The 24152-nt window shown below is 38.7% G+C and overlaps 1 long non-coding RNA gene across 2 annotated transcripts; it reads left to right on the top strand.

The window, feature by feature from the left end:
• The first annotated feature begins 158 nt into the window (after nucleotides 1-158).
• Nucleotides 159-22792, top strand: LOC309657406. Of its 2 annotated transcripts, XR_014261795.1 has the most exons (4): nucleotides 159-198; nucleotides 302-384; nucleotides 3645-6404; nucleotides 8705-22792. It is a non-coding gene; the product is annotated as an uncharacterized lncRNA (long non-coding RNA). The 2 variants fall into 2 exon arrangements; XR_014261796.1 differs by having other exon boundaries at nucleotides 3645-22792.
• Nucleotides 22793-24152: the final 1360 nt, after the last annotated feature.

Raw genomic sequence — 24152 nt, 5'->3', positions numbered from 1 at the left:
CCAGGAAGTCAACAACTGGCTGGCTAAAGGGCTTGCAGTTTCCACCTCCAGGCCCATCCATCCTTCCAAAGCTCCTGAATGCCCCACGGAGGGAAAACACAGAGTAGAATTCAATGTTACCCACACCCAAGATCTGGACAAAGTCATTTCTGCAGTGAAAGGAATTGCAGGTGTATATGTCACGTCTTTTTCTGCTAGGTACAATATATTTTCCTCTTTTTTGTGTGTATTAATTTGTAAGAATCTTTCTTACAAATTCTATAACACTGTTATTTAAGTTTACAACAAATCATTTTCCTAGGTCGGTTTATAAAGCAGCATACTTCTCATTTGCATGTGGGTCCCTGAGGAGGAGAACTATGGGATTTTTTCAAAACAAAGATGGTGAGTAACGCACACACAGACACACACACAAACACCCCCACATCACCGCACCCCTCACGCGGGGCTGGGCGCTTCTCTATTCCTTACCATTCACTCAGATCGTTTTGAGTCTCTGCCTGACTGAGCCCCGCGCTATGAGTGGATGTCTACTTTGAGTGAAGGGACAACTCAAAACGTCCAGTTATTTAAACTGTTGAACCTCATAATATGGCACATTTAAAAATGGCTTTCAAACTTTCGGACCCCAGCTCACAGTGAACAAAAACATTCTACATCAAACCGGTTACCACATACCTACCACATAGATAGATATACACATCTGAAACAAAAATTTCACAAAACTCTTGTTGGGGAGGGGGAAATTTCCCCCTCTACTCATCTTGATTTCTTGTGGCTGGACTAATAATAAAATTGACACAAGACAGTTTAACAGGAAAAAAAGGAAAATTTAGTTGTTCACAAGGAAGACTCATAGAAAGGGGCTTAAGAAGTGGTCAAAGCAGACAGCTTTTATAGTTTTAAACAGAGAAACAATTTATGAAGAATTGACAGGACAAAGAAACTAGGTTTTGGGAGTTCAATTAGCGAAAAATCTAAACAGAGTTTGGGCTTGGGGTAGTAAATGGGAGGAAGTAACAAGGTTTGTTTATACAGGCTTGTTGGCCTGAATTCCCTATCTCTGGAGATAAGAGTGTCCTTCTACCTCCAAAAGCAGGGAGTGCACCTTTCACATGAGAGATTTATTTCCTGCTTTCAGGGAGATAGAAAGGAGGGTTAGAGTGTCTCTCTTGCGTTGGCCATCTCTTAAGTTACTTTAATGCAAGAAAATTGGGACTTCCCTGGTGGTGCAGTGGTTAAGAATCCGCCTGCCAATGCAGGGGACAGGGGCTCGAGCCCTGGTCCGGGAAGATCCCACATGCTGTTGAGCAACGAAGCCCGTGCGCCACAACTACTGAGCCTGTGTTCTAGAGCCCGTGAGCCACAACTACTGAGCCTGCGTGCCAAAACTACTGAAGCCTGTGCGCCTAGAGCAGGTGCTCCACAGCAAGAGAAGCCACTGTGATGAGAAGCCCACACACTGCAGCGAAGAGTAGCCCCAGCTCACCTCAACTAGAGAAAGCCCACCTACAGCAACGAAGACCCAACGTGGCCAAAAATAAATAAATAAAATAAATTTATAAAAAAAAAAAATCAATATGCCATTGAGGTACATTTTGGGGCAACCTACCCTGGGCCCCAACACTTATTTGCTACCAGCAATGCACTAAATTTCTATTGCTTCTTTTTGATTTCATTACCAAAAAAATGCTGAAAGGGAACTGTTGTAAGGAAAAATTGTCAAAGACTTGGAAATGAGCAAAACTACTTTTCAGTGTAAGCCTGGGCATTGTCTAGCAGACACTGGAAGGATTTGAATGCATAGGGATGTCTTTCTGTTGACTAAGATCTTTTTTTTTTTTTTTAACAATTTTTATTTATTTATTTATTTTTATTTATGGCTGTGTTGGGTCCGTTTCTGTGTGAGGGCTTTTCTCTAGTTGCGGCAAGTGGGGGCCACTCTTCATCGCGGTGCGCGGGCCTCTCACTGTCGCGGCCTCTCTTGTTCCGGAGCACAGGCTCCAGATGTGCAGGCTCAGTAATTGTGGCTCACGGGCCTAGTTGCTCCACGGCATGTGGGATCTTCCCAAACCAGGGCTCGAACCCGTGTCCCCTGCATTGGCAGGCAGACTCTCAACCACTGCGCCACCAGGGAAGCCCGACTAAGATCTTTTACAAGAAAACTGGTAATATTTAGAATAATTCTTGTCCACGTTGAAGAAAAGATACCCCCAAACATTACATTTTATTGACCTATAGGGTATTAAACCACTTTGCCTCTGTTAGGGAATTCATTTCAATATTCTTGTTTCTTAGCAAATTCGTACAACATTCCTGTAACGTTTTACTGGCTCACTCATTAATTAATGAGATAAATAACATTTTGACATGTTTATTTTATATTTCTGTGAAAATCGTCAGTTTACCTTTTAGAAAATTATACCTCAGCACCACTAAAATTAATTTCACAATTTACTATTGTATTGCACCTAGCAATTTGAAAACTGGTGCTTTAGAGCATATACCTAGGAGCAGAATTGCTGGAACATAGGATATGTGCATCTTCAATTTCACTAGAAAATACTTATTTTCCAAACTCATTTTTCCAGTTTACATTTCCACCAGCAGCAAATGAGAGTTGCCTGGCTTCACATCCTTGCCAACATCTAGTATCATCAGATGTTTCAATTTTGTATGATCTGATGAGTGTAAAATAGTATTTTATTTTTATTATAACTTACATTCCCTGATTATTAATGAAATCAGGCAGTAAAAAGATGTTTATAAGCTGCTATGGACTGAATTTTGTCCCCCCACAATTTGTATGTTGAAGCCCTAACTCCCAATGTGATGATATTTAGAGATGGGGCTTGAGGGAGTTAATTAGGATTAGATGAGGTCATGAGGATGGGGCCCTCATGATGGGATTAGTGCCCTTATAAGAAGAGACACCAGAGCATGCTTGCTGTCCCTCACTCCACCCACACATGTATGATAGAAGACCACGTGAGTATCTAGTGAAAAGGTGGCCAACTAGCCCCCGTTCGCATAAAGAAGCAGTCATAAGAGTACACAGGGAGATGATGGCTGCCTACCACCAAGCCGAGAGAGAGAAGCCGCAGAATGAAACCTACCTGGCTGGCAACTTGATCTTGGATTTTCCAGTTTCCAGAACTGTGAGAAATAAATTTCTGTTGTTTAAGCCAGGGGTCCGCAACCCCTGGTCTGCGGAGCGGTACTGGTCCACAGCCTGTTAGGAACCCGGCTGCACAGCAGGAGGTGGGTGCTGAGTGAGCAAAGCTTCATCTGCTGCTCCCCATCGCTCGCATTACCGCCTGAACCATCTCCCCTCCCACCCCCGTGGAAAAATTGTCTTCCACGAAACCAGTTCCTGGTGCCAAAAAGGTTAGAGACCACTGATTTAAGTGACCCAGTCTGTGGAATTTTGTTATGGCAGTCAAAGCAAACTAATACATAGGCCAGTTAAGTTTCCTTTTGCGTAAAATGGCTATACATGTGTTTCGCCCAGGTTTCCATTGAATTTTTAGTTTCTTATTGATATTTAGGATGTTTTATGATTATATGTGTTGCCAATTTTTTATTCATTATCTCTCTCTCTTTTTTTTTTTTTTGGCCACACCGTGCGGCTTGCGGGATCTTAGTTCCCTGACCAGGGATCGAACCTGTGCCCCCTGCAATGGAAGCACAGAGTCCTAACCACTGTACCACCAGGGAATTTCCTTCATTGTCTCTTTTAATGAACAAAAATTTATAATTTTACCAATGTATTAGTCTATTTATTTATGTTTTGCACTTTTGGTATATTGCCTAAGAAATTCTTCTCCTCCCCAATGTTATAAAGATATTATATTTTCTTCTAAAAGTGTTATAATGTCTCTTTTCACATTTACTTCTTTAAGTCACTAGGAATTAATTTTTGAGTATGGATTGGGATAGGGATCCAATTTTTTTCCCCATATGAATAACAAATTGTCACAACATTATTTACTGAATATTTCATATTTCCTCACTAATCTTCAATGCTAGCTCTCTCCCATTTTATGTTTCCTTTTGGGCTGGAATCAGTTCTCTGTTCAGTTACACTGGTCTATTCATACATGCCCTGCTGCTTTAATTACTATACTTTTGTAATGAGTCTTGATATCTGGTAGAATAAGTTTCCCTGTCTTGTTCTTCTTCAATGGTGTCTTGGCTATTCTTGGAACACCTGGTTCTTCCACATAGATTTTAGAACCAACCTGTCAAGTTTCACACACAAATACATACAAGGGAGGAAGGAGGGGTTCTACTAATATTTCAATAAACGTATAGGACAATTTGGAGAGAATTAACACCTTCATAATATTGAATACTTTTATCCATTAATAAAATTAAATTTTAGAAAAGTTTAAAGTTTTATATTTTTATTCATAAGGGTCTTATATATCTTTTATTAAATTTATTCCTGAGTACTTTGTACTATTATAAATAATATCTTTTTAAGAATTACATTTTATGTTTGTTGGGGTACTTCTGTGTGTTGATTTTATGGGCAACAACATTGCTTAATTCACTTATTAATTAAAAAATTATCCATAGGGGCTTTGGGATTTTTCTGTGTAAATAATCATATCATCTGCACATATGACAGTTTGTTTCTTTTTTTCCAAACCTTATACCTTATGTTTATTTTTCTTGTCTTACTCAGCTAGCTAAGATCTCCAGTGTGAGGTTGACTGCAGATGCAGAGTAGGGTAGGAATTAATGCATAGACTTTGGAGCCAAATGCCTAAGTACAAAATCTAGCCCTGCCACTCAGTCCTTAAGCAATCTATTTAACTTTTCTTGAAACTCAGATTTCTCAAGTTGAACTATGCCTAATTATTGTACTTCATATCGTCGTTGTAAGGATTAATTTAACTATATAAAGCAGTTAGTATCTGGCAACTGTTAGCACTTTAAAATTATTAATAAAACAAAAATAGTAATAATAGGGACTTCCCTGGTGGTCCAGTGGTTAAGAGTGCATGCTTGCATTGCAGGGGACTCAGGATCTATCCCTGTTCAGGGAACTAAGATCCCTCATGCCATGCGGTGTGGCCAAAAAATTAAAAACATTTTTTTAATTTCAAAAAAAAAAGTAATAATAAATAAAGTATCCTTACACAGGTCCTGACTGTAAATGATATTTTACTGTTAAATATAATGTTTGCTGTAGGGTTTTTTTGGTAGGCATATTTTTATCAGGTAGTTCCCTTCAAATCCATCTACAACTACTACAGTTAGTACTACTACAACTGATAGCGATGATGATAATACTGAACACATATGGTATTTGTTATGCTTTTAACCCCTAAATTTATTGCATCTCCTGAGTATTTCATGAATTGACTTTTAGCAAACACTTTTTCTGTATCTTTTTTTAAAAACTGAAGTATAGTTGATTTACAATGTTGTGTTAGTTTCAGGTATACGGCAAAGTGATTCTCTCTATATATATTCTTTTTCAGATTCTTTTCCATTATAGGTTATTATGAGATATTGAATATAGTTCCCTGTGCTATACAGTAGGTCCTTGTTATTTATCTATTTCATATATAGTAGTGTGTATTCGTTAATTCCAAACTCCTAATTTATCTCTCCCCCTGCCTTTCCCTTTTGGTAACCACAAGTTTACTTTGTATGTCTATGAGTCTGTTTCTTTTTTGTAAATAAGTTCATTTGTATCATTTTTTTTTAGATTCCACATATAAATAATATCATGTGATATTTGTCTTTCTCTGACTGACTTCACTTTATGATATAAAGTATGATAATTTCTAGGTCCATCCATGTTGCTGCAAATGACATTATTTCATTCTTTTTTATGGCTGAGTAATATTTCATATACATATAATGGAATATATATATACTCCATTGAAATATATAGATATATATATTACATCTTCTTTATCCATTCATCTGTTGATGGACACTTAGGTTGCTCCCATGTCTTGGCTATTGTAAATAGTGGTGCTATGAATTCTGTATCTGTTTAGATGATCATGTGATTTTTCTTCTTTAGCCCGTTAATGTACTAAATTGCATTAATAGGTTTTTTAATGCTAAACTAATCTTCATTTCTGATGCAAATTTCACTTGGTCCTCATGTGTTTATCATTAATTTAACATTGCTGGATTTGCTTTGCTAACACTTTTTAAAAATATATTCATTTATTTATTTGGCTGTGCCAGGTCTTAGTTGCAGCATCTGGGATCTTTGTTGTGGCACGTGGACTCTTAGCTGCGGCATGCATGTGGGATCTAGTTCCCTGACCAGGAATCGAACCCAGGCCCCCTGCATTGGGAGCGCAGAGTCTTAACCATTGGACCACCAGAGAAGTCCTGCTGAGACTTTGCTTAGAATATGTGCATCAATATTCGTGAGTGAGCCTAACCTTTTATTTTCCTTTGTTATACTACTCTTTTCTGATTTAAGTATCAAGATTATACTAACTAACCCCCGACATGGTTTTAGGAGTGTTTTTCCTTTTTCTTTTTTTTTTTTCTCTGCATGAGTCTGAGTAAGATTGGAATTAAGACAGAAGCTGTTGAACTTGCCTGTAAAAATATATGGATCTGTTGTTTTCTTTGTGCAAAGATTTTTAACTGTTGATTCAATCTCTATCACATTTTCACTTTATTCTTGAGCAATTTTGCTAATTTATATTTTTCTATAAATTTGTTCTATTTAATTAAAATTTCAAATTCATTCACAGACAATGAAACAATAACGTTGTTAACAATATTCTCAAATTTTAATCTCTGCTATTATCTATAGTCATGGCTCCTTTTTTATTTTTAATATTTATTTATGACATCTTTTTTTCTTGATAAATCCTGCTACATGTTTCTCAATCTTATTATTCTTTTCAAAGAACTGACTTTTGGCTTTGTTGATCCTTTCCACTTTATCTTTGTTTCCTACCTCATTATTTTCTGTTTTTATGTTTATTATTTCCTTATTTTAGCTTTCACTGAATTTATTCTTTTCCTCTTTATCAGTTTAAGTTTTTCAGTTGCTTAGTTCCTGACTTTTCAGTCTTTCTTATTTTAAAATATAGGTTTAAGGCTAAAAATTTCTGTCTAAATATCGCTTATAATGTAAGCATGAATGGTACCCCTGGGAGTTAGGTAACAAAGTAGCCCTGTTGGTTATAGATAGAAAAGAGGTAGAACTGACTACTGAAACATTATTAAATTTCCTGGCAGTAGTGCTTAAAAGCTCAGGCTCTGAAATCAGAATGTCTGAGTTGAAAACTTAGACTCTGACTCTTACTAGCTGTGTGACTTTTGGCTAGTTACTTAACTTCTCTATGTTTCAGTTTCTTCATTAGTAAAATGGAATGAATATCTATCTGCTTATGGTGCTGTTATAAGTATGAAATGAGTTAATGCATGTAAAGTGTTTATGCCATTTTCAGGAAGAAACATTAGCTCTTACTTTTCTTACATGTCTTTGTTGGTTGAAATGAGTGACCATGAATTTAGAGTGGCATCAGTCTACCCAGCTGAATGATTTTTCTTCAGCAGTGCTCCACAACCTTTCTGGATGCAGAAAATCAACCATTTGAATTGATCTAGGGTTAAGGTTTTGCTATGTAGGTACCATGAAAAGAAAATCGGTCAAGGACCTTGAGAATTTTAATAAGATAGTGGTTGAATGGACTAGAAGAGTCCTTCTCAGAAGCCACAAGAAACTTGTTCATTGTAGCACAGCAACATACTCGAGGCCCCCAGATTAAGTCCTAGGTCTACCATTTGCGAAGATTCTCCTCTTGGTAATTTTCTATTTTTACTGAACTGAGGAAGGAAGAGAAAGGAGTCATGATAGCAAGCTTCACTTACTCATTTATTCAACTAGTACTTAATGAGAGTCCACAATGTGCCTGGCACTTCAGGTCATGGCGATATAGCACTGAACAAAACAAAGTTCTTGCTTTTGTGGGATTACATGCTAGTTGGGGAGGCAGAAAATAAACAAATAAATGAATAAATATGATATGTCAGGGGATGATAAGTGTTATGAAGAAGAATAAAGAAGGATAAGAGAATAGAGAGTGACATATTGAGGAAGGGAGTGCTGTTCAAGACAATGTGATCAGGGACAGCCTTCTAAGAAGATAACATTTGATCAGAGGCCTGCATGGAGAGAGAGACCATGTAGAGGAGAATTCTAGGCAGATAGAAAAGTAAACACAAAGGTCCTATGGTGAGAATATGCTTAGAATGTTTAAGGAACAAGGAAGCCATTGTTACTAGAGGAACATTAGCAAGGGGGAAGAGGCTCATAGGATATGAAGGCAGATGGGTAGCTAGGAGCAGTATCATGTAGTGCTCTGTATGCCAGTAGAAGACCTTTGGCTTTTCTTCTGAGTGAAATAATTATTCTATTGTGTTTAGTTTTGTTGTTGTTTGTTTTGTTTTGTTTTTTGAATGACAAATGGCTCTCACACATTTCTGTATATAAAACCCCAGTCAAGTTGTTTGACATCAGTCTTTTGAGTCCTTAAAGAACTAAGTGTGCCCAGAGATCTGATTGCTGGCAGTCAGTGGAGGGGACTATAAGGCCAGTTTCTCTGTCTAGCCTAGGTACTCTTCTCCCCTATGTCCAGATCTCTCACCTTTTCATTTCTCATTGGTTGTAAACTTTAGTCATTATGTCATTTTTGTCTCCAACTAGCCCTGAGAGACCAGGACATACAGATTTGGGGAGTAACTGAGCAAGCAAATTGCAAGGCTAGGTGGATGTGGTCATTGTGAGATGTGTAATTTCAGCAGTTCTAGGTGGTGACCTGAGCCAGGACGAGATCTTGGAAACAGATGCTTGAAGTGGAGTGGAGAAGAAACAGGCATAACTCACCTACTCTTGATAAATGTTTAAAACTAACAACACTTTTTTAAAAAGTCAAGTTTATTGAGGTATAATTTATATACAATAAAATTCACTCTTTTTGACTGTATAGTTCTAAGTTTTCACAAATGTACTAGTCCAGGTTATCCTTAAAGCAGATGCCAATGTGAGATTAAACATACAAGGTTTTTTGTTTTTTTTGTTTTTTTTGCTGCAGTGTGCAGCATGTGGAACTTCCCCAGTCAGGGATCAAACCCATGCCCCCTGTGTTGGAACTGCAGAATCTTAACCACTGGACCACCAGGGAAGTCCAAGGAGTTTTTGTTTTTTTTTAGGACAGTGCTTGTAATAGTAATGAGAAGGGAGCCAGGCAAGGGTGGGAGAGCTCTCTGATCACAATGCAAGCCTGATCCTGAGTGAAAAGAGAAGGAAAAGAGGTTGGGAGTGTCCTTGAATGCTAGGAAATCTAAGGAAAGATCAGTAAGCAAGGCCTTTGGGAGTCTTTGAGCTAAAGTTGACCTTCTAAGGACCTTTCCACAATAGACCTGCCTTAGTACCCTTGCTGTGCCCAGTTGTCTGAGAATAGCCCATTGAAATGTAGCATTGGTTCAAATATGGTGATGGATTTCTGGGCCCAGCAGCTAGGGCTTTGGTCAATTATGTTCCCTGTTGTTGAAAGTGTGCGAGGCACACTCGTGTCCATCACAAGTATAAAGTCATGTACCTGCCACAATCAAGATATTAACTATTTCCAACACCCCATAAACTGACATAACTTTTTTTTTTTAATTTTTTTTCTTTTAATTTTATTTGTTTATTTATTGGCTGTGTTGGGTCTTCGTTGCTGTGCGCAGGCTTTCTGTAGTTGCGGCAATTGGGGCTACTCTTCATTGTGGTGCGCGGGCCTCTCTTTGCAGTGGCTTCTCTTGTTGCAGAGCATGGGCGCTAGGTGTGCGGGCTTCAGTAGTTGCAGCACACAGACTCAGTAGTTGTGGTGCGTGGGCTTAGTTGCTCCACAGCATGTGGGATCTTCCTGGACCAGGGATTGAACCTGTGTCCCCTGCATTGGCAAGCAGATTCTTAACCACTGTGCCACCAGAGAAGTCCCTGACATAACTTTTGAAGTCTTGTTTTCCTTTATTTTCTAACCACAAGTATTTTCATTATCTCCAAAGTCCTTCAACAAATTGCTTGGTAAACTTCTGGGACCAGTTATCATAGTGGATCTCAACAGCTTAATATATGGTTTCCATTAATAACTGAATTCATCATGCCAAAGAGGCAGCTTTTCACTCCCACTGGGCAGTTCAAGGATCAGAATCTTAGTAATATATAATCCCTTTCGGTATGGTGAACAGGCTTTATACTCTCACACCAGTTAGTCATTGGCTTCCACAGGGATGAAAGTCATTTAACCTTCCAGACATCTCTGGATGAGGCAGCTAATGTCAATTGTCAAGAGAAGTGCAGATGTGGACTTCCCTGGTGGTGCAGTGGTTAAGAATCCGCCTGCCAATGCAGGGGACACGGGTTCGAACCCTGGTCCAGGAAGATCCCACATGCCACAGAGCAACTAAGCCCATGCACCACAACTACTGAGCCTGCGCTCTAGAGCCCACCTGACACAACTACTGAGCCTGTGTGCTGCAACTACTGAAGACCGTGCACCCTAGAGTCTGTGCTCTGCAACAGGAGAAGCCACCGCAATGAGAAGCTAGCGCACTGCAATGAAGAGTAGCTCCCGCTCGCCGCAACTAGAGAAAGCCCGCACGCAGCAACAAAGACCCAATGTAGTCAAAAATAAATTTAAAAAAAACAAAAAGAGAAGTGCAGATGTGAGCCATTATCAGCCAACAGCCACAGCAGTTGGGGGATGGTTGTACCAGCCTAGTAAAGAAGATCTGCAACATTATCTGCTGTGCCCAGTATCACATTCAATTGTCACGAGGTTCTGTCAATCCTATTCTCTCAATATCTCTTGTTATATTCTGATTACCATTGGGTTATCCCACCCTCTTTCATCATTTCTTGCCTGGAAAACTGCAAGCCATCATCATCTCTCACCTGGATTATCACAATAGCATCCTAACCAGTCTCCCTCTTTTAGATCTTGTTCAATTCCAATCCATTCTCTACAGAGCAAGTAAAATGATCCATTTAAAACATAAGGTACCTTTTCATGATAAAAACACACAATAAACTAGGAATAGAAGGGAACTCCACCTGTCTGATAAAGGGCATGTATAAAAACCCCCACAGCTAACAGCATTGATAGTGAAAGACTAAATACTTTCCTCTTAAGATCAGGAATAAGACAAGGATGTCTGCTCTCATCATTTCTATTCGACATTGTGTGGGAGGTTTAACCAGGGAAGTTAAGAAAGAAAAAGAAATAAAAGGCATCCAAATTGGAAAGGAAGAAGTAAACAGCTTCTATTTGCAGATGACATGATCTTGTATAGAAAATCCTACAGAATCCACACACATACACAAAAACTATTAGAACTAATAATTGAATTTGGTAAGGTTGCTGAATACAAGATCAATGTACAAAAATCAGTTGTATTTCCATGCACTAGAAATGAACAAAATTAAAAAAACAATTTCATTTATAATAGCATCAAGAATGATAAAATACTTAGGAGTAAATTTAACAAAAGAAATATGAATGTAACTGAAACTACAAAACATGGTTGAAAGAAATTGAAGGAGAACCAAATAAATGGAAAGACATCTGTGTTCATGGATCAAAAAACAATCTGTTAAGATAGCAATGCTCCCCAAATTGATCTCAGATTCAATGAAATCTCTCCAAAAAATACCCAGCTGGTTTCTTTGTAGAAACTGAAAAGTTGATCCTAAAATTCATATGGAATTCAGGGGACCCAGAATAGCCAAACCAATTTTTAAAAAGAAAACAATGTTGGAGGACTTACGTTTACCAATTTCAAAACCTGCTACAAAGCTACAGTAACTAAGACAGTGTGGAGCTGGCATAAGGATAGACATATAGATAAATGAATAGAATTGAGAGTTCAGTAATAAACCCTCATGTCTATGGTCAATTGATTTTCTTTTTTTTTTTCATTTTTTAATGACAATTATTTTTTTTGGCTGTGTTTGGTCTTCGTTGCCATGCGCAGGCTTTCTCTAGTTGTGGCGAGCAGGGGCTACTCTTCGTTGTGGTGCGTGGTCTTCTCATTGCGGTGACCTCTCTTGTTGCAGAGCACAGGCTCTAGGCACACAGGCTTCAGTAGTTGCAACACGCAGGCTCAGTAGTTGTGGCTCGCGGGCTCTAGAACGCAGGCTCGGTAATTGTGATGCACGAGTTTCATTGCTCCGTGGCATGTGGGATCTTCCTGGACCAGGGATCGAACCCGTGTCCCCTGCATTGGCAGGCGGATTCTTAACCACTGTGCCACCAGGGAAGTCCCTATTGTTTTCTTTCTAATTTTACAAGCAATATATGTTCACTGCAGACAACTAGAAATACATAAAAGCATAAAGTAAAAAATAACAATCACCCATAATCCTCACCCCCCCAGAGATAACCACCAAGCACTTTTAAAAAAAATTATTTATTTATTTTGGCTGCATGGGGTCTTAGTTGTGGCATGTGGGATCTTTAGTTGCAGCATGCAGACTCTTAGTTGCAGCACGTATGCAGGATCTAGTTCCCCGACCAGGGATTGGACCCGGGCCCCCTGCATTGGGAGTGAGGAGTCCTACCCGCTGGACCACCAGGGAAGTCCCACCACCGTTAGCATTTTGATGCATATCCTCTCAGTGTCCATGCATTTTATTTTTAATTGAAGTATATTGTATGGTCAATTGATTTTCAACAGAGATGCCAGGACAATTCAAAGGGAAAAGCAGAGTCTTTTCAACAAATGGTGCAGGACAACTGGTTACTGCATGCAAAAGAATGAAGGTGGACCTCTCCCTCATACCATATACAAAAGTCAGCTCAAAATGGACCAAAGGCATAAATATGAGAGCCAAAACTATAACATCTTAAAAGAAAACATAGGGAATTCCTTGGCGGTCCAGTGGTTAGGGCTCAGCGCTTTCAATGCTGGGGCCCAGGTTCAATTCCTGGTCACAGAACTAAGATCCTGCAAGCCGTGCAGCCAAAAAAAGAAGAAAGAAAGAAAGAAAACATAGGCACAAATTTTCATGACTTTGGGTTAGGTAATGGTTTCTTAGATACAACACCAAAAGCAGAAGTGGCAAAATAAAAAATAGATAAATTGGACTTCATCAAAATTTAAAACTTTTGTGCTTCAAGTGACACCGTTAAGAAAGTGAAAATAATTAGCAATGATGAGCTTTTCATGTGCCTTTTGGCCATCTGTATGCAAATGATGTATTATTGACAGTTTACATAATCCAGATCTATGCATCATCGTGGTGGGTCATGTGACCCCTTACAAGATCAAGAAGGAATGCTATCTTTTAAGGAGTTGTCTTGTTTATGCTAGGAGAATTTTGCTCTTTATGGTTGAATAAGTCTTTCTGTCATTGGGGGAGATTTGGTGATGCATAACGCAGGTACACAATGCACAGTGTAGGGAGAGAGGAGGCCGAAGTGCAGAGATTTTTTTGTTTAAATTTCTCTTGTCATGCCACAGAAATATGACTTTTATTTCACAGTACATTTTAGTATCATTATGACATCATAGATTATATATTTGATTTGGTTCAACTCATTGAAGTCATTCTTCTTTTCAATACTCAAATTATCCTATTTTTGGCTAGTGGGAATCCCTTTCTAGTTGGCTCCTGTATCATTTTGATGTACCACCAGTAGTCTTTGATAACTTTCTTGCTTTGGGGCACAACAAGATATTTCAGGCTCATCTTGACATTTCTTGTCCCAGGCCTGGGAATCAGCCACTTATCCAAGGACCTCTAGATCCTTTATTTTTATTTATTTATTTATTTTGGCCATGCTGCACAGCTTGCAGGATCTTAATTCCCTGACCAGGGATCTAACCCACGCCCTCAGTAGTGAAAGAGCAGAGTCCTAACCACTGGACCACCAGGGAATTCCCTCTAGATCCTTTTTAATGAGAAATGGTATTTAGACACCACAATCTTGGTATCAGAGGGAACTAACTACTACTGTTAGAACATACCTCATTTTTAAAAAAGATCCTGAGTTGTTAGTACATGGTTTGGATAATATCACTGTTCTCCTCACATGGTTATGTTAAAGACTAGAGAATGGAGACTTTCCAATAAAGCAATCTATTTCACATAGCCTGAATTTATTAACCAGAAGCTCACTATTGTTTGTTTTTCTCTTTTTCATTTCTCCTGAGAAGTAAAAATTTGAGCTGGAAATGAGGAGTAGGGAAGAAAAGTGTTTTGATAAAAAAGCTTGCTTTTAGGTTTCAACAGAAAATTTATTGTAGAATTACCAGAGACAGAGACAAGATGGAATTTCTCATATTAGCCAAAGAAATACATAACCTTGAAATGCAGAGGAGATCGAAAACATCTCAGTGGTTCCTTCAGGAAGAGGGGTATGGAAGAAAAGGTGTGTCAGCAAGTTATAGGAAGTACCTACTACTTCATTTTGGTGCCCAGTCCAGAAGTGCTCAATTATTCTGCAGAGTCATTGTATATACTAATTTGGCAAGCAAATTAATAGAGAATAAAAGAACAGGTAAATAGCCTATTTACACATGAGAATAGAACTGAACTCAAAGTTCACAGTCCACCAGTGTCCTTACTTGCCTCAAAACTTAAAACTTCTTGAATCTTGGTTGAGGACTACTCTCCATCTAAAACATGCATTGGTTTTGACCTTTATCTAATACTCATGGATTTATTTTGGTTAAGAGAAGAGATGAATGCTGGCTGAACATTTTGTGATCTGGATTACATTTCCTCTAGGGGTCAGTTTCAGGGCTTCCAGGGAGTTGGGTTTAGCCAGAGAATCACACCTCAAACAGGATGTTTTTCCAACTGGGTCTTTTTTCACAAAGTACTTTTCAAAGACAGTTGCTTATCTCAAAGGCAGCAGTTCTCAACCTTGGCTGCTCATTAGAATAACCTGAGGAGTTTTTAAAATGATACCATGCCTGGGACTTCCCTGGTGGCGCAGTGGTAAAGAATCCGTCTGCCAATGCAGGGAACATGGGTTCGATTCCTGGTCCGGGAAGATTTCACATGCCGTGGAGCAACTAAGCTCGCGCGCCACAACTACTGAGCCTGCGCTCTAGAGCCTGTGCTCTGCAACAAGAGAAGCCACTGCAATGAGAAGCCCGCACACCACAACAGAGTAACCCCCGCTCACCGCAACTAGAGAAAGCCCGCTCGCAGCAACGAAGACCCAATGCAGCCAAAAAATAAATACATTTAATAAATAAATAAATAAAATAAAAAATAAAAATTAAAAGCCCTTCCCCCAAAAAGCCATTGGGGAGTTTGGGTCTTTAAAAATAATAATACAAAATAAATAAAACAATACTATGCCTAACCCCCAGAGATGCTGATTAAATTGTTTTGGGGTAGCGCACAGGCTTCTTAAGTTCTAAAAAGTCCCAGGTGACTCTAATGTGCAGCTAGGGATGAGAACTACTGTACTAAACAGAGTAAAAAACCTGAAGGATTTTGGGTTAAAAAAAAAGGTATCTTTGATAATAGGGCAAAAAAGATATACACAGAAGACAGTATATTCCAAACTGTTTGATTATATACTCCATCAGTAAGATATTTTAAGTGCATTCCAAATATAGGTATATTTATTTTTGTGTCAATTATGTATAGCACAAACTATAAAATTAAAAGGTGATATGAATATGACAATTTTTTTTTAAAGTTTTCACTTCATTATGAATGGTATAAAAAACTCTTTAATTTCTTTCTATAGAGAGCAATGAAAGAGAGTAGGCTTAATTCTTCCTAAAAATCTTGACTGATTATCTTGTGCAACAGTAATTTGAAGATCTAGTTCTAAGTGTAATTCATTTATATACTTGATTTTAATGTATATTCTAGTTTAAAAAGTTAATTAGGAAAAGGATCCATGAGTCCTTTCAGTCCTGACACTAAAAGATGTGAATAACTAAGTGACTGTATTCGCTATCTGCTGCTATGTAACAATAGTGTCACGAATTTAGTAACTTAAAGCAACACACATTTGTTATCTCATAGTCCCAGAGAATCAGGAACCAGGGCATAGTTTAGTTGGATCCTCTGTTTCAGGGTCTCACAAAGTTATAATTAGCTTGCTTACCAGGGCTGCCATCTCATCTGAGGCTTGACTGGATAGGGACTCACTTCCAAGCTCGTGTGGTTGTTGGCAGCATTCAGTTCCTTGCAGGCTGCTAGACTGAGGGCCTCTGTTTCTGGCTGGCTGTCAACAGGAGGCCACCTCAGCTCTTTGCCAGGTGTTCCTCTCCATATGGCAGCTCACAACATGGCAGCTTGTCTCTTTCAAGTCAACAAAGGAAAGATACTCTCCAAGTAAGACAGTTACAGTCTTAGGTAATGCAATCACGTACAGATAACCTTTGCCGTATTCTGTTGGTTAGTAGCAAGTTACAGGTCTACACGCACATTCAAAGGGAAGGGATCATATAAGAGGCAAGGATCATGGAGCCCACCTCAGAGTCTGTCCACCACAGTAACTAAATACCTAAATACACAAGTGAAAGAGGGAAAAGGGAAAGCTATTTTTCATGGTAACAGGTGTCGACTGAAAAAAAATACACAACCTAAAAGTTGAGAATTATGTTTTATTTGGTGGACTTTCTAAGGACCTCAACCCTGGGAGGCAGCCTCTCAGATAGCTCTGAGGGACTGCTCCCAAGAGGTAAGTGAGGAGCCAGGATATATAGGAGTTTTTGCAGCAACGATCAGGTAGTGAAAACATCAAAGATCACTGTTAACTAAAGAAAACCAGATATCTCAAGTAAATGAATTTAGCACTTTTCTATGTATGGGAAGATGCAAGAGTCTGGACTCACTGAAATCATTCTCCTGATAGTCACCTTAGCTATCTAGAGCTAATATCCTGTTCTTGCCCATCCTGAGTCCACTCAGGGTGCACCCCTGGGGTGGCTGTGGTGGCTGAGGGCTGGGCAGCAGGGAGCCTGTTTACCTCCATCCTGAGTTCCCACAGGGCTCACCTTCGGGGGTGGCTGCTGTGATGGCTGCAACATCCTTTGTTGACTGACAGGGTGGGCGACATTTTTCATTCACACAGGCCAACTTATCAACGTAGAAGGAATAGTAGACAGGAAATCATTATTTTCCAACCATCTTAGCAATAAATGATATAAATAAGAATAATCAATGGAATAAGCATATAAAAAGATGTTGGAGAACAGGACATTTACATAGTCTCAAAGTATCTCCTCATAGACTTCTGCTTCCAACCATAATTTACCCTCTGGCATAAAAAAAAATCTAAAAATCTGAAGAAAATATTTGAAACAACTTTCAGGTGTTAGAAAACAGGCAGAACAGGAGAGTTATCCTTGAGAGAAAGGAAACAAATGTGGTGATTTCTATAATTGCCCCAACTTACTTCATGGAGTGCATTCCCTGCCACAGTTCAAGGAGGCAGAACCCAGAGTTCAGCATTCTCCCTGAGTTGAGGAGACAAAGTTGAGAATTTGAGGAGGCCAAGTTGGACAGAATTTTCAGGGTAAAGTACCAGAGAGGAGAGAGCAGCACAAAGAAGAAAGAGCTGAAAAGGGTAAGCAATTTGGAGATCTTCAGAAGGTTCTCCTCATGTCTTCATCTGGGTACTGATCAGTACATGTGCATAAGAAAACTATCCAAGTCTTGGGAAAGTAGGTGGAAAAATTCTGGCCTCACTTAGCCTAGAAACGTTTCATGTCCTCTAAAGCCAGAATACATCATCAGGTAGTGTACCCAGAAGAGTATTGCTTCACTTGTGTGGCAAAATTAGCCCTAGACTAAAAGTTGCTCTGGTCCCAAGTAACAAAGCTTAAAAGCAAGCCTTGAAAGGATCAAACTATTTCTTGGAAAAAAGCTCAAGAATATTTATAGGAATGCAAAAAATATCCAGTACCCAATAATTGACAAAGTTAAGGCATCCAACCAAAAATTACCAGTCATGTAAAGAAGCAAAGAATATAACCTATAATGAGGAGAAAAATCAATCAGTAAGCAACAGATCCAGAAATGACACAAATGATAGAATTAATAGACAAGGACATTAAAATTATTATAACTACATTTTGTATGTTCAAAAAAGTAGAAGGAAGCATGAGCATGTTAAAGAGAAACATGGAAGATATAAAAAAGTCCCAATAAACTTCTAAAGGCAAAAAAAGAATGAAATGGAAAAAAAATACATTAGATGAGATTAACAGCAGATATTGCAAATCAGTTGACCTGAAGACATAGCGATAGAAAATAGCCAAAAGGAAACACGGAGAGAAAAAAGGCTGGAGAAATAATGGCCACAAGCACAAGCTGGAGATCACAAGAATGCCTTGAAACCTGTGCCAGTTCTCATTGTCTCTGACCTTGATGGCATGTGTATCCTGCAGAAACCTTGAACAACACTGTCAATTCATTTGACCTAATTGACATTTATAGAACTCTAAACTCAACAGAATATAGATCAGCAGAATAGATATTGTTTTCAAGTGCACATAGAATATTTACCAAAGTAGACTATATTCTGGACTTTAAAACAAGTCTCAATAAATGTAAAATGGTTCTTATCATATGAAATATGTTCTCTGACCATAAATAAAATTAGAAATCAATAGAAGGAATCTAGAAAATTCTCTATTTGTTAATTAACACACTTCTAAGTAACACATTGTCCAAAGAACTCAAAAGAGGACTTCCCTGGTGGTGCAGTGGTTAAGAATCTGCCTGCCAATGCAGGGGACACAGGTTCGAGCCCTGGTCCGGGAAGATCCCACATGCTGCGGAGCAACTAAGCCCATGCGCCACAAGTACTGAGCCTGCGCTCTAGAGCCCGTGAGCCACAACTACTGAGCCCACCTGCCACAACTACTGAAGCCCATGCACTGAGAGCCCATGCTCCGCAACAAGAGAAGCCACTGCAATGAGAACCCTGCGCACCGCAACCAAGAGCAGCCCCTGGCTCGCGCACGCAGCAACAAAGACCCAACGCAGCCAAAAATCAATCAATAAATAAATCTACAAAAAAAAAAAAAAGAACTCAAAAGGGAAATTAGAAAACAATTTGAACTTAATGAAAATGAAAACACAACATATCAACATGATATCAATATGTGTGAGATACAGGTAAAGCAGTCCATATGGGGAAGTTTATAGCATAAATGTGTGTATTAGAAAGAGAAAAGCTCTCAATGACCCAGGCTTCCACCTTAAGAAAGTAGAAAAAAAAAAAACACAAATGAAACCCAAAGTAAGCAGAAAAAAGGAAATAAGTAAAATAAGAGCATGTGGGACTTCCCGGGTGGTCCAGTGGTAAAGAATCTGTCTTACAATGCAGGGGACATGGGTTTGATCCCTGTTCAGGGAACTAAGATCCCACATGCTGCAGGGCAACTAAGCCCGTGTGCCACAACTACTAAGCTCACATACCTCAACTAGAGAGCCTGTGAGCCGCAAACTACAGAGCCCACACACCCTGGAGCCTGCGCGCCACAACTAGAGAAGAGCAAACCCGCACACCACAACTAGAGAGAAGCCCGCGTGCTGAAATGAAGAGCCCGTTCACCGCAGTGAAAGATCCCACATGCCTCAATGAAGATCCCGCGTGCTGCAACTAAGACCTGACGCAGCCAAAAATAAATAATAAAATTTAAAAATAATAATAAATAAATCTTTAAAAAGAGCATAAATCAATGAAATAAAAACAGATAAACTGTAGAAAACTGATGAAACTAGAACCGATTATTTAAGATCAATAAAATTGATATGACTTTAGGCAAAGTGATCAGGAAAAAATAAGGTATAAATTACCAATATCAGGAATGAGAGAGAAGACATCATTACAGTTCTTATAGACATTATAATCATAATACTGTATGGAGATAGTATGAACAACTTTATGCAAAATTTTTGACAACTTAGATGAAATGTATAAATTCTCTGAAACACAGAAACTACCAAACCTCACTCAAAAAGAAACATAACACCATTCCATGGTGGTCCAGTGTTTAAGACTCCAGGCTTCCACTACAGGGGCCACAGATTGGACCCCTGGTCATGGAACTAAGATCCTGCATGCTTCTCGGCACTGCCAAAAAAAAAAAAAAAGGAAACCTGAATAGTTGTGTATCTATTAAAGAAACTCAACTTTTCATTAAAAACCTTTCCCACAAAAGAAACTCCAGTCCCAAATGGCTTAACTTATAAATTCTACCAAACATTTAAAGAAGAAATAATACTAATTCACAAACAGTACACAAAGTTTTCAAGAAAATTCTTCCTAACTCAGTCTATGAGACCAGCATTATTACACTGATGCCCAGACTAGACACTCAATATGTCTCTTATAGCTGTGTTTGTTTTACCAAACCAATATTGCATCAAAGTTCATGCATTGGACTTGGTTATGCCTCTTTAGTGTATTCCTATCTAGAAAAATTCTTCTACCCTTTTTTTTCTCTCTCATGACATCAATTCTTTGAATAGACTCATTAGTTACCTCATAAATGTCCTATGTTCTGGGTTGTCTATTTGTGTCTTACTGGTGTAATTTATCTTGTTTGTTTGTTTGTTTGTTTTGGCCACCTTGTGTGGCTTGCGGGATCTTAGTTCCCTGACCAGGGATTGAACCTGCGCCCTGGGCAGTGAAAGCACAGAGTTCTAACCACTGGACCACCAGGGAATTCCCTATCTTGCTCTTATATTTCCTATATTTCCTGTAACTGAAAGTTAGGGCTGAAAATTTGCTTAAATTCAATTAAACATTTAGGCAAGAATATTTCATAGGTTTTGCTGTGCACTTCATACTGTATCGCATCATGAGGCTCATCATGCTAGTTTATTCCATTAATCGGGCTTGGTTAAGTTAATGATTCCCAGATCTCTAAATTGTCAAGATTCATTTTTCTCTGTGCAATTAGCAACAAGATAACTTGTGGGTGATACTTTAGCACAGTGCAAATATCTTGTTCCCCAAAAGCCTTTCACTCAATGATTTCAGCATCCATTGATTTCTTTTTCCATGCCTTAACCAATTATTCTACGAGGAGTAGAAAAATGGCAATTTCTTAATCCTATCAATATTATCTTTTTACATTTATTATTGACATTCCCTGTAAAGAAAGGCTCCCCCTCTTCCACTGGGGATTAAACATAGCTCCTCCTAAAAAGGCAGGGTAAATGCTTAATTTCATTTAGTTGCCAGTTTTCAGAATATTGTATATAAAAGCTTATTTTCAATTAGCTCTCTCTCTTTTTCTGTCTCTCTCTCAGAGTCACTATGGACTTTTTAATTTTATTTACTCAAATATTTAAAAATCACAGTCATTATTCTTTTTTAAAAATTTATTTTATTGGGACTTCCCTGGCGGTCCAGTGGTTAAGACTCCGTGCTTCCACTGCAGGAGCTCACGGGTTTGATCCTTGGTCGGGGAACTAAGATCCTACATGTCTGAGTGGTGCAGCAAAAAAAAAAAAAAAAAAAAAATATATATATATATATATGCACATATATATATATTACTGAAGTATAGTTGATTTACAATGTTGTGTTAATTTCTGCTGTACAGCAAAGTGATTCAGTTATACATATATATATTCTTTTATGGTTTATTTTATATATATACATATATATATTCTTTTATGGTTTATTATATATATATACATATATATATTCTTTTATGGTTTATTACAGGATATTGAATAAGTTCCCTATGCTATACAGTAGGACCTTGTTGTTTCACAGTCATTATTCTTTTTGATTCTCAAATAATCCCAAAGTTGGTCAATGAGAATTCCTTCAAACTGGCTCCTTGTGTTTATGATATGTCTCCATTAGTCTTTGAGAGCTTCCTTGTTTTCTGGCATGATAAGATATCCTTGGTTCACCTTGTACTCTACCTGCCTCATACCTTTCATAAGCTATTTCTTTAAGGAACTGTGGCTAGTTTTAGTGAAAAATAATAATTAGTGATCACAATACGGGCTGTACTGATTACTATCAGGGTTTTTCTTCATTTGGATTCCCCTGAAAGCAGACCCTGAGACAAGGGTTTGAGGTCAGGTAGTTTCTTTGGAAGATGATCCCCAGAAATACAAATCAGGAAGTGGGGAAATGAATCAGGGAAGGGAAAAAAGCCAATAAAGCGTGTATTAAAGAACAAATTACTACTGTGAGCAAATGGGGCTCAATCCTGCTGAGAACCCTCTGAGGAACGACCTAGAATGTGCCCCAGAACTGTCCCACCCAGGGACAGAAATGCTGGGTTATTTACCCACCAACTCTCATTCCTCACTGTTTTAAAACTATCCCTAGATTTTTAAATCCCAGCACTTTCATCAGGAGCTTGAGTTGATAAGTGTGTACTAGAACTATTCACTTCAGGTGAACTTAGAGCAGGTGTAAGAGGATGTGTGGGACAGGGCATTCATAGAATCTACTACAGGTTATTGCTTGCAGGTGCTTTCAAAAGACAGAGCTCGGGGCTTCCCTGGTGGCGCAGTGGTTGAGAGTCTGCCTGCTAATGCAGGGGACACGGGTTCGAGCCCTGGTCTGGGAGGATCCCACATGCCGCGGAGCAACTAGGCTCGAGAGCCACAATTACTGAGCCTGCGCGTCTGGAGCCTGTGCTCTACAACAAGAGAGGAGGCGATAGTGAGAGGCCCGCACACTGCAATGAAGAGTGGCCCCCACTTGCCGCAACTGGAGAAAGCCCTCGCACAGAAACGAAGACCCAACACAGCCATAAATAAATAAATAAAATTAAAAAAAAAAAAAAGACAGAGCTGGAAAATACATTTTTTTAAAAAAAACTGAATTAATGTTAATATTTCCAATTCAAAATGAACATTGCATTTTTTCTTTACCTTAGAATTTAATATTGTATCCCCTTTCTCTTATACTGAAAATCTTGGTTCTTAATAATATTAACATTTACTTGTTTTATTCTATAATATACATTATTAAGATTTTTTTGCAGTTTTTTCATCCTTAGAATATAACCCCCTTTCTAACCAAGAGGTAGCATGCTTTATGCTTATTCTGTACCTTGCTTTTTTTCACTTAATATGTCATGGAGCTCACACCCTAAAGTATATTCTTTTTTTTTTATTGTGGTAAAATATACATAAAATGTACCATTTAAACTGTTTTAATGTGCACAGTTCAGTGGCATTAAGTTCATTCACATTGTTGTGCATCCACCTCCAGAACTTTTTAATCTTTTCCAGCTGAAACCTTGTACCCATTAAACAATAGCTCCCCATTCTCCTTTCCCCCCTAGCTCCTGCAACCACTATGCCACTCTCTGCCTCTATGAATTTGACTACTCTAGGTACCTTATTAAGTGGAATCATACAATATTTGTCCCTTTATGACTGGTTTATTTCACTTAGCATAATGTCATCAAGGTGCATCCATGTTGTAGCATGTGTCAGAATTTCCTTCCTTTTAAAGGCTGAATACAATTCCACTGTATGCACATACCATACTTTGTTTATCCACTCATCTGTCAATGGACACTTGGGTTTCTCCCACTTTAGGTTGTCATGATTAATGCTGCTATGAAGACAGATCTACATACATCCATTCAAGTCCTTGCTTTCAATTCTTTTGAGTATATATCCAGAAGTGGAATTGGTAGATCATCCTCATTCTTTTTTTTTCTTTTTTTGCTATTAGGAATATTATCACAATGAAAATAACCTTGTGCACATGCTGTGCATATATAGTTTTATATTTTTAGAGGCATGTGGGTCACTGTTGGGTTGTTCATCATTCCAATCACCCTGACTCCTTTAGGTTCAGCTCTTTCATACCACTCTCATACTCTACTCAGGGACCCAGGATCATTCTATTGATCTCATAACTAGCTAGAAGCTCAAGAAACTTGGGATTCTCTGTAATCATTTAACACTTATATGCCACTCTTGGGAGCACAGGAATCTTGCTACTGCCCCTTGCTGCACTGAGGAGCAGGGAGCTCTGTGCGGTAGACTCAGATTTGTTTGCCCAGCTATACCACCCAGCCATCTCCACTCTGGGGCTTGCTGCCTTTGTGGTCTCTACCTAGCAAAGGTTGCAAGGTTTACCTTGTGCTTGGATTTTCTCTAAAACTGAAGTTTCTGTCATAACCAC

Source organism: Balaenoptera physalus (assembly GCF_965194825.1).
Source record: "Balaenoptera physalus genome assembly, chromosome: 1".
NCBI classification, from domain to species: domain Eukaryota; kingdom Metazoa; phylum Chordata; class Mammalia; order Artiodactyla; family Balaenopteridae; genus Balaenoptera; species Balaenoptera physalus.
Note: the sequence above shows the minus strand (reverse complement) of the source record. Positions and strands in the feature narration are given on the sequence as shown.